Consider the following 12248-nt stretch of genomic DNA (forward strand, 5'->3'; position numbering starts at 1 on the left):
TTTAACAAAAATGCGTTGTAGATATAAGTTGACACAACAGTACAAAGAAAATGTTGGAATTGTATATATTTACTGATTGTGAGTATGAATGTAAATCATTTAATATTTTAGTGAGGAATTATCCTTTTTTTTTATTATTTACAGTTTAAATCAATTAATACATTTGAGTTACAACTAAATTTTATTTCACAGCCAATATTTTGGTCCGGCTTTTTACATCAAATACTATTTCATTATGTCAGGGAAATGTTCAAATAAAATGCCTTTAAAATTTTTTAATTTGTTCAAAACTTAAATTCCTTTTTTTTATTTTATCGGACTATTGGAAATAACTAATCTTTCCGACAGCTGATCCAGTAATCAAAGTTTTGGAAAGCTAAAAATTTAGGTTATTTTTTATTTTAAACTTAGTAATTTGAGGTTATTAATATTATCATTATTACATTCACGATACCATTTTACTGCACCAGTAAACTTCAACTTATTTTAAGTTTGTTGTTTGTTTCACAATTCAACTTTAAGTCAGTTTCAATCACTGTGTGATAAATCCTTCCAATCCGATCATGCTGATAAATGTGCTTCGGTGTGCTTCGGGGCAGTTGTAACTCATTTATAGAAACTCTTTGTTTTGAACTGTAAATAGACCCAAATAATAGGATAATCCCTTACTAAGAACATGATTTACATTCATTCTTCACAATTAAGAGGCATCAAATCCTACAATTTCATTGGTCGAGAGCACTTTGCTATATTCTAAATGTGTTTAAGGTTCATGTGGACCCTTTGGACAAAATGGCCGCATTTTCACCTCAAAATTTACTCTGAGTAAAGACAAACCTGTGTACCTGGAAAAGTTTTAAGGCATAGCATGCCTTAGATAGATAAAAAAAATTCAAATATATTTTATGTTTTTAGAAAATTAAACACTTAACAGGATTTTGCAGTGTACTTTTTTCATTCCTCCAGAAGGTGCCAAAATAGACTAAGTTGGGAAAGAGGTTTGAGAACTTCCCCACAGGTATTAATTGAAGTGAACTGTATTGATTGACATGGACAATAGATGGACATTAGATACCTGACAATAATTGGTGATTTAAACTGTGTATCTGAGTGGACCATATCAAGCGAAACTCAACTGTTTGTTAATTTTATCATCTTCTGCAGAGACGAAAAAAAGTGCACTGCAAAATCCAGTTAAGTTTTAAATTTTCTACAACATACAATGCATTTGAATTTTATTTATCTAGGGCATGCTATGTCTTAAAACTTTTCCAGATGCACAGGTTTGTCTGTACTAAGAGTAAATTTTGAGGTGAAAACGCAGCCATTTTAGCCAAAGGGTCCACATGAACCTTAATTAAACACATTCAACAAGTACGTACAAGCCATACATATAATAACTCCATATGACGTAAATCGTCGACCAAACCCTACATACAATAACTCAAAGGACGTTATCCATCCAGTAAGCCATACATACAATAACCCCAAAGGACGTAAACCATCCAGCGAGCCCTACATACAATAACCCCAAAGGACGTAACCCACCAAGCAAGCCTTACATACAATAACCCCAAAGGACGTAACCCATCATGTAAGCCATACATACAATAACCCCAAAGGACGTAACCCATCAAGTAAGCCCTACATACAATAACCCCAAAGGACGTAACCCATCAAACACGCCATACATACAATAACCCCAAAGGACGTAACCCATCATGTAAGCCATACATACAATAACCCCAAAGGACGTAACCCATCAAGCAAGCCATACATACAATAACCCCAAAGGACGTAACCAATCAAACAAGCCATACATACAATAACCCCAAAGGACGTAAACCATCAAGCAAGCCCTACATACAATAACCACAAAGGACGTAAACCATCCAGCAAGCCCTAGGTAGCAATACACAGTTAGGAAAAAACTTTAAAATGACACTTATAATTTTTAACCACCCTCTTTTCCTTGCTTTAAACAAATAAGGCTTAATGTTTATGTTATGGCATGTGAATATATGGAAACAGCATCTTCCATAGATTTGATTTCCAATAGTTAAAATTGTGAAATATAATCTCTTTTTGGTGTAACCATGGCAACAATCCACATATTTTATACAAAATATTGCAAAAAGGGAGTGAAAATGTCAGAAAAGTCCCAAAAATTTGGTCCAAAGGAGAATTTCAATCCATTAGAGTGATACCTTTTCTGAAACCATAGACATTTATTTATCAAGAGGTAAAAAAAATTATATGCATTTCTGCTCATTTTTCCATAAAATTGAATTGAAAAGATCGAGGGTAAAATCTTTGTTGAAAAACACTACACTAAATTCTGGACCAATGGGCGGTACGTATGTGAAAAAGCGGACTGTCAAACAGAAAAATGGCATACAAAACTTGCAAAACACAATCTTGATGTTCATATAAACCCACTTGGAAGGCTATATTATTCTTCAGCTATCTAAAAATCAATTTTATTGTACACAAACTTCCATATTAAAAAAATTCACCATGGCAAAATGCGATACGTAACTTCTAACTGTGTATTGCTACCTTAAGGTGAAACTTTTTTTTTTCAATTTCCACTTTTAATGGATTCCTGTGTTCTGCTAGCTAAAACGAGTAAATTAGCCTTCTAGTTTTGAAAATTGGTTCACAGAAATAAATATTTTATGAAGGTTTGCAGTTATCACTGAAATGCAAGAAAATAGTGATTTGAAGAAACATGCCATGTCAAAGTGTAAGTTCTCATTTTTTAGTTAAATTTTTAAAACTAAACCTCTTGTTTCTGTCTTTTCATGCTTCAAAACTGAAAATAACCTTTTCAGTAGACACATTTTATAAATTAAAGCTATTTTAAAGCTCTAGAATTTCAATTTTGTTGTGTATAGCATACCAAAGGCTTGGTTAAAATTTGACAAATACTGAACCAATTTCTAACAGCGGGGACAAATTTAGACTTAATTCATACCAAATTGTAGCAATATACCTTGCTAAAAAAATAAATTTGATTTATTGGCATGAAAAAATATAATGCGTTCCATGTTGAGGTTTTACATAAAGCGCATTCTTTCTTTTTACAAGGTGTAGCCAAAAGAGTATGAATTTATGACCGAACCAAGTCTTTGTGCCAAAATATCTATATTGGTTGATAAGGACAATAAACAACAAAATTAACATATATTGCCATTCTAAAAGATTTTGCTCCCTCAGAATTGGATCTACAATCTAAATATCAATAGATTTGTGCTATGATTTGTCTTAAAATAAGCAATTATGTGCTTTCTCAAATGCCATAAGGTAGCAATACACAGTTAGGAAAAAACTTTAAAATGACACTCATAATTTTTAACCACCCTCTAATCCTTGCTTTTTAACAAATAAGGCTTAATGTTTGTGTTATGCATGTGCATATATATGGAAACAGCATCTTCCATAGATTTATTTGATTTCCAATAGTTAAAATTGTGAAATATAGTCTCTTTTTGGTGTAACCATGGCAACAATCTGCATTAATTTGATACAAAATATTGCAAAAAAGGGGGTGAAAATGTCACAAAAGTCCCCAAAATTTGGTCCAAAGGAGAATTTCAATCCATTAGAGTGAAACCTTTTCTAAAACCATAGACATTTATCTATCAAGAGGTCCAAAAAAATCATATGCATTTCTGCTCATTTTTCCGTAAAATTGAATTGAAAAGATCGAGGGTCGAATCTTTGTTGAAAAACACTACACTAATTTCTGGACCAATGGACGGTACGGATGTGAAAATACGGACTGTCAAACAGAAAAATAGCCTATAAGACTTGCAAAACACAATATTGATGTTCATATAAACCCACTTGGAATGCTATATTATTCTTCAGCTATTTAAAAATCAATTTTATTGTACACAAACTTTCATATTAAACAAATTCACCAAGATGCGAAACTAAACTTCTAACTGTGTATTGCTACCCTACATACAATAACCCCAACGGACGTAACCCATCCAGCAAGCCCTACATACAATAACCCCAAAGGACATAAAACATCAAATAAGCCCAACATTCGATAATCTCAAAGGACGTTAACCGTCAAAATGTCTAATGCTAAGATGATTATGTCAAAATGCTCATTCTCATACGTTCAGAAGGAATCGACCTTAGGCTAATTATCACCGGAAAAATCTACTTCTTACAAATATGTTCTTCAGACTAAATGCGCATGACAATTTTATTTTTATTTTACTGCATCATATTCACGAGATCCTAAGCCATAGAATGACGTGAAACTTTTGAAAAAATGATAATTATGATAAACACAACCCTCGAATCAGGTATATGAGCATAACATGACCTATCCCTTTTGAATCGGAGTTGATAAAAAAGTTTCCAAAATAGTCTTAAATTGGTATAAAATTATAAATCCCTAATATCATACTAGTATAAAACACAAACACGAAACTTATTTCCTTTGCAAAGTTTTGCTGAACATGTCTAAATCCCTTTTGCCTATAAGTGCCGAAAACAATGACTCATGGTCATTTCACTTTATATACCATGTAGTACACACTGATATGAGGTCATGTCCTATGTTAACCATGCACAGGACTAGCAATAGAAAAGGACTTCAGGTCATTTCAATTTGTTTAATTGGACAAGTATAACACATCGGAAGTTCCATGACAGATCATATTTGTTAATAGGTACCTCCTAACATAACTTATTCAATTTCAAATACTCTTTTTTTTACAAATTCTGTTAATTGTTTGGGTTTTTTTTTTTTGAAATATTTAGTAAATTGAAACTTAACTATTCTTGGATACATGATTTTATCATTAGTTGTTATTGGCTTTGAACTAGCTTTCAGTAACTGCGAGTTCTCTCATATCTGTACTTTGTGTCTTTTTTTTTTTTTTTTTGTGAGGGATGTATAAAAACCCTGCCACGCCCAGTCTGTGTTTTCGTTATATGTTTTTCTACTTTGTATCGATCTGTTTATTTAAGCACTTTTCAACTGAAATTTTATAGTTTGTTCTTATGTTGTACTGTTACACCACTGTCCCAGGTTAGATGAGGGTTGGCGCATTCAAACATGTTTTACCCCGCCATATTCTTTATGTGCCTGTCCCAAATCAGGAGCCTGTAGTTCAGCGGTTGTCGTTGGTTCATGTCTGTCATATTTGTTTTTCTTTAAATGTTTTGTTATAGTTTAGGCCGTTAGTTTTCTCTATGGAATTGATTCATATTATTCATGTCGGGGCCTTTTATCGCCGACTATGTGGTATGGGGTTTTCTCATTGTTGAAGACCGTACGGTTGCCTATAATTGCTTACATTCACTTCATTTAAAAATAGCTGGATAGATGTCTCATTTGCAATTATACTGCATCTCCTTATTTTAATACCATTTTCATTCAGGAAATACATACATAAAATGAATTATAAAAAATAAACTTCCAACGGCGGTGCATGGAACGATTCAGTCCGGTTTCAAACAAAATGTTTAGGGTCGGCTGTACGGTGTGATGGAAATCCTTTGCTACATTTTGCGAAGAAAACTGTTGGTCAAATGAAATCATGACACATTGTTAGGACAGTCATGTGGTCTAATGGTATCATGCTACATTGTGTGACGAATCGTGTGGTCTAATGGTAGAATGATACATTGTTAGAAGAATCCTGTGGATCTAATGGTATCATGATACATTGTGAGAATAATCCTGTGATCTAATGATACCATGATACATTGTTAGAAGAATCATGTGATCTAATGGTAACATGAAACATTGTTAGAAGAATCCTGTGATCTAATGGTATCATGATACATTGTTAGAAGAATCCTGTGGGTCTAATGGTATCATGATACGTTTTTAAAAGAATCATCAGGGTATAATGGTAACATGATACATTGTGAAAAGAATCATGTAGGTCTAATGTTATCATTATATATTATGAGAAAAATCCTGTGGGTCTAATGGTATCATGATAACTTTTTAAAGAATCAGGAGAGTATAATGGTAACATGATGCATTGTGAGAAGAATCCTCAATGTCTAATGTTATCATGATATATTGTTAGAAGAATCATCAGGGTATATGGTAGCTTGATACATTGTTAGAAGAATCCTGTGGTCTAATGATAACATGATACATTGTTAGAAGAATCCTGTGGTCCAATGGTACCATGATACATTATTTGAAGAATCATATGGGTCTAATGGAAACATAATATAAAATGAGAAGAATTCTGAGTGTCTAATAGTAACATGATACATTGTTTGAAGAATCGTGTGGGTCTAATAGTAACATGATACATTGTTTGAGGAATCCTGTGGGTCTAATGATATCATGATACATTTTTAGAAGAATCATATGGGTCTAATGGTATCATGATACATTTTTAGAAGAATCCTGTGGTCTAATGGTATAATGCTACGTTATGTGAAGAATCCTCTAGGTCTAATGGTAAAATGCTACATTGTGTGAAGATCCTGTGGGTCTATGATATCATGATACATTGTAAGAAGAATCATGCGGATCTAATTGAATCATGATACATTGTTAGAAGAATCATGTGGATCTAATTGAATCATGAAACATTGCAAGAAGAATCCTGTGGTCAAATGGTAACATGATACATTGTAAGAAGAGTCATATGGGTCTAATAGAATCATGATAAATTGCAAGAAGAATCCTGTCGGTCTTATGGTATCATGATACATTGTTAGAAAAATCATGTGGGTCTGATGGTAACATGATACATTGTTAGAACAATCATGTGGGTCTAATGGTAACATTATACATTGTTTGAAGAATCATGTGATCTAATGGTATCATGATATAGATATAAGAAGATGTGGTATGAGTGCCAATGAGACAACTCTCAAACCAGGTCAACATTTATAAAAGTAAACCATTATAGGTCACAGTACGGTCTTCAACACGGAGCCTTGGCTCACACCGAACAGTAAGTTATAAAGGGCCCCTTAAATTACTAGTGTAAAACAAATGCAGCGGGTTTAAACGTTTTAATGGTACCAAACCTTCACCCTTTTTCTGAAACAATAGTGTAACATCACAACATAGAAAGACACACTATAAAATATCAACTGAAATAGCTTAACTCAATCAAAGGACATATTAACACTATTGAACATACACTGAACAAATAAATTTGACCTATGATACAATGTAAATACAAAATAAATAAGGTAAGGGAAGAATAATAAAAGTAACATGTTATATCGGTATGAAATGTTAAACAATTAAAGAAAAACAATCTGCTCGAACAAAAAATATCAGCCGTATGATACATTGTTAGAAGAATCATGTGGGTCTAATGTTATCATGATACATTGTTAGAAGAATCATATGGGTCTAATGGTAACATGATACATTGTGAGAATAACCATGTGGGTCTAATGGTATCATGATACATTGTTAGAATACTCATGTGAGTCTTATGGTATCATGATACATTGTTAGAAGAATCATGTTGGTCTAATGGTAACATGATATATTGTGAGAATAATCATGTGGGTCTAATGGTATCATGATACAATGTGAGAATAATCATGTGGGTCTAATGGTATCATGATACAATGTGAGAATAATCATGTGGGTCTAAAGGTATCATGATACATTGTTAGAAGAATCATGTGGGTCTAATGGTAACATGATACACTGTGAGAATAATCATGTGGGTTTAATGTTATCATGATACATTTTTAAAAGATTCATCAGGGGCTTATAATAGCATGATACATTGTGAGAAGAATCCTGTAAGTCTAATGATATCATGGTATAATGTTTGAAGAATCATGTGGGTCTAATGGTATCAGGATACATTGTAAGAAAAATCATGTGGGTCTAATGGTAACATGATACATTGTGAGAATAATCATGTGGATTAAATGTTATCATGATACATTTTTAAAAGATTCATTAGGGTCTAATAATAGCATGATACATTGTGAGAAGATTCCTGTAAGTCTAATGATAACGTGGTATTTTGTTTGAAGAATCATGTGGGTCTAATGGTATCAGGATAAATTGTTAGATGAATCATATGGGTCTTATATGGTATCACGGTTAGAAGAATTTTTCTAACTGTCACAATATGTTGTTGTAAATGTTTATGGTTCATTGAGTTCGAAAGTCAAAATTATAATTCAATAACGCAATCTCTTCACGTAAACAGATACATATATAATTCATTTTTCATTACGTAAATAGAGCCAAATATCTTTTTGAATGTATGATAGTATTAAGTTTATAAAAGCAATAACTAGATATATATGATACGTGAATACAAATATGATATCGTCAGTTCATGAGAAAAGTTAATCGTCTAACTAACATACATAATTATGTTCAACTCATTTCATTTACTGATTCTAAAATTAAAACGTATTAATATTACTTTGAATGTTCTTCTTCGTTTGAAATATTTGATTAAACCACTTCATTGGGTACATACAAGCCGCCAGACATACACTAACCCCATGACTTCAACCGTCATGCCATTATTTCACTTCTTACGGATGTCTAAGGTTATTATATCTTAAAAGGCACATTATCAATACGTATCAAAAGAATCAACTTCATGTCATTATCAACGAAAAAGTCTATGAACTGTTTCATAACAATGATGATTATGATAATATCTGCTACCCTAGAATCAGGAATATGAGCATAACATGACATAACCTTTTTGAATCGGGGTTGAAAATTAAAAAAAAAAAACTATTCTGAAATTGGTATAAAATAATCCATAATATAATACATGTATAAACACATGTAAAATAGTGCTAAACACGTAAACCCTCTTAGTCTATAAGTATTGAAAACAATGACACCAGGTCATCTTCCTCTGCATACCAATGTAGATTACATTGACCAGCGGTCATCTTCTTTGTTAACCATGTACAGGATTCGCATTAATAAATGACTTTAGGTTATTTCCCTTTGTTGAATTGGATTAGTTTTGCACACTATGCCGTTTTAATCCAGGTTCAACCCAAATTAGTTAAACCGGTTTAAATTTAGTTATTAGGTAGTGTGAACGTCAAAACTCGGGTCGAACCTGAATTAAGATTACCCCTTGTTTTACCGGTAGATAGAGTTAATGTGGTGGAACCTCGCCTTATATATGTGAACGCAAAGTGAAGTTAATTTGAGGATTTTGCTATTGTGACACATGATGTTTGCTTACGTTAGTCGAAAATACAGATTCTAGATGGTGGGCGAAATACCAGAATCAGTTATAAGCCAAAGCATGCAGTCTTACATGAACGCAGAGAAGACAAGAATCTAGCTATCTATATGGTGGGAGATAGCAAGATACAGGATAAGATTTACTCCTCCATTAGAAATATCTAGGTATTCACAAACATGGAAAGGAAGGTGGATGATGCTGAAACCACTAAGGAGTTCGCGAAAGAATTTCAGTCTTTGAAATACTGCAACTGTGGTGCAAAGAATGTAAACAACTCCAGTTGACAGATGCAAGATACAATTTGCATATGTGTCTAATTTTGTTGAGAGGGAAAATACAAAAATGGGTTATTCTTTAACCAGTGTGCACCGGTGTAATTAATTCAGGTTAACTATCCCGGGTTCGACCGGTGCAGATTTCATAATGTGAAAGATAGTCGAAATATACCAAAGGGACATGCAAACTCATAAGTCGAAAATAAACTGACAACGCCATGGCTTATAAAAAAAACCAACTGACAAACAGCAGTACACAAAACACAACATAGAAAACTAACGACTAAGCAACACGAACCCCACTTAAAACTTGGGGTGATCTCATGTTCTCCGGAAGAGTAAGCAAATCCTAATCCACATGTGGCACCCGTCGTGTTGCTCATGTAAGTACAAACCTGGGGATAAATCTAATTCAGAAGATCACATTCGGAGAAAAGGGGACAGGATCGTAGTTACAACAATTTGAACATATCAGTTGTCATCTGTGAAACAGATATTCCATAACGGTCAACCAACTCGTGAATGCGTCCGTAAAATTTACGAAAGGATGACTTCAACCTCACCACTTGGAACTCTTGGTTAAATAGCTTCCTTGTGAGCAGCAACCCTCTATCAAGGAAATTATGATAGGAAACATAAACCCTGGAATATCGTATCAACTGGGAGATACATACTCCGTATGCAGACGCTGCTGGAATGTTGCTACATAGAAACGGAAAGTTCGCAATTGGGAAGCTGATATAATCTCTTTTGACGTAAAGTTTTGTTTTCAACCGACCTGAGTCAGACTTAACTGTATCTGTTGTATCCTTTATCTCAAGTTCGATGGGATAGATGCGTTTGAATTATTTAGTGAGAGAACGTCATCTATTTTCTTTCTTCCTAAGTAGTTCTTGTATGAAGTTAGGTAGCAATACACAGTTAGGAGTTTGGTTTCGCATTTTGGCCCCGGTGGATTTTTCAAATATGAAAGTTATTGTGCAATAAAAATTCATTTTTAGACAGCTGAGTACTAATTTAGCCTTCAAAGATGGTTTATAAGAACATAAAGATTATTTTTTACATGTTTTATGGGCTATTTTCTGTTTGACTCTCCGTATTTTCATAGCTAGACCGGCCGTAGGTCCAGAAATTAATGTAATGTTTACAAACACTTTTTTTCTACACGAAGTTTTTGACGCAATTTTACAAAAAAATGAGATGAAAGACATATGATTTTTATTGGATTTCTTGATAGATATATGTAAACAGTTTCAGGAAAGGTACTACTCCAAGCGATTGAAATTCTACTTGTGGCCAAATTTTAGGAAAATATGCGACATCTTTTCCCCCCTTTTTGCAATATTTTATAACAAATAAATGCAGATTGTTGCCATGGATACACCAAAAAAGAAATTATATTTTACAATTTCAACTACTGGATATAAAATCTATGGAAGATTCTGATTACATACATATGCACATATATGACACAAACAGTAAGCTTTATTTGCAAGAAAGCAATGAAAAGGGGATGGTAAAATTTATGATGGTAAATTTTAATATTTTTTCCTAACTGTTTATTGCTACCTTAGCCTCATATGAAGAAAAAAAAAACAAGTCGGCAAGAAAAGGAGCACAGTTGGTTCCCATGGGAATGCCGATTGTTTGTTGAAAAACACGTCCTCCAAACGTAACAAATATGTTGTCGATCAAGAAATCAAGCATCTTGATAATGTCAGATTCAGAGAATTTTTTGTTTGAATCCGAATGATTTTCTACAAAGTACGATTTATCCCTCCCTACGTTGGCTATTCTTTTTTATGAAACAAAGCAATTTTCAATTTGTTTTTTTAGTTTGGAATGGGAATGCTTGTGTTAAATGTAGAAAAGTCAAATGTTTTAATACTATTGCAAGATGAAAGAGTGTTAGATTGTATGTACTCTAAAAGATTTTTTTGAATTTTTAGTATCCACATCTGATTCACGCCACCTCTAGAATAGGTAGTTTCACAATAACTTTGAAGCCCGGCTTTGATTGCTGATAAAATTGATGGTAATAATTAGAAAGAGGTTTCGTGGATCACTAGGAAGACCCAGCAGTATAACGTTATTTGTGAGGCCATTTATGTAGTTAGGTATCCCAAACAGTGAAGAAAGATCCAGTTTTTCATCTTTGGTTGAAATTTAAAAGGTACATAGAACAGACCTATGATTTTCCAGGATTTCCCCCTTGTCGTGGGGGTATATGTTAAGTGTCCAAGTGAATTTTCAATACCTCATTTATTTATCAAGCAGTTTATGTAATGTGATTAACACATAAAAACGATGGTGCTTATCTGCGGGGACAATAACATATTTGTCATAGAGGTAGGACAGGTCTTTTGCAACATTTGTGTCTTTAAAAAGATTGATGTAGTATGGATATTCAAAGACCCATTCAGAATTTTTAAAAATCTGATTTGTATCAAAGAACTCACAGCCTAAATCCATTCGGAAAGAGAAGAAACGTCTTCTTTCTTGCGTTTAACCCATTGCCTGGCATAATCCTCGACCGAATCCATCAGTATTTTGAAGTTTTTATTCCAATGGATGGATCAAGGCTCACGATATTTGGGGCCTTTGGATAACATATTTCGCAGAGCAGTATGGTTGTTTAGGTCACCAGTACAGTAATAACGTGGCCAGTCAGATTATATATGAAAGGGGAACTGACAAAGGTGCAATCAGGAGGTTTAGATTTGAAGTCGTCAATATTGAGATCCTGCAACACGTATAAAAAAGAAGA

Source organism: Mytilus californianus, unplaced genomic scaffold (genome assembly GCF_021869535.1).
Source record: "Mytilus californianus isolate M0D057914Y unplaced genomic scaffold, xbMytCali1.0.p SCAF_2, whole genome shotgun sequence".
NCBI lineage: Eukaryota > Metazoa > Mollusca > Bivalvia > Mytilida > Mytilidae > Mytilus > Mytilus californianus.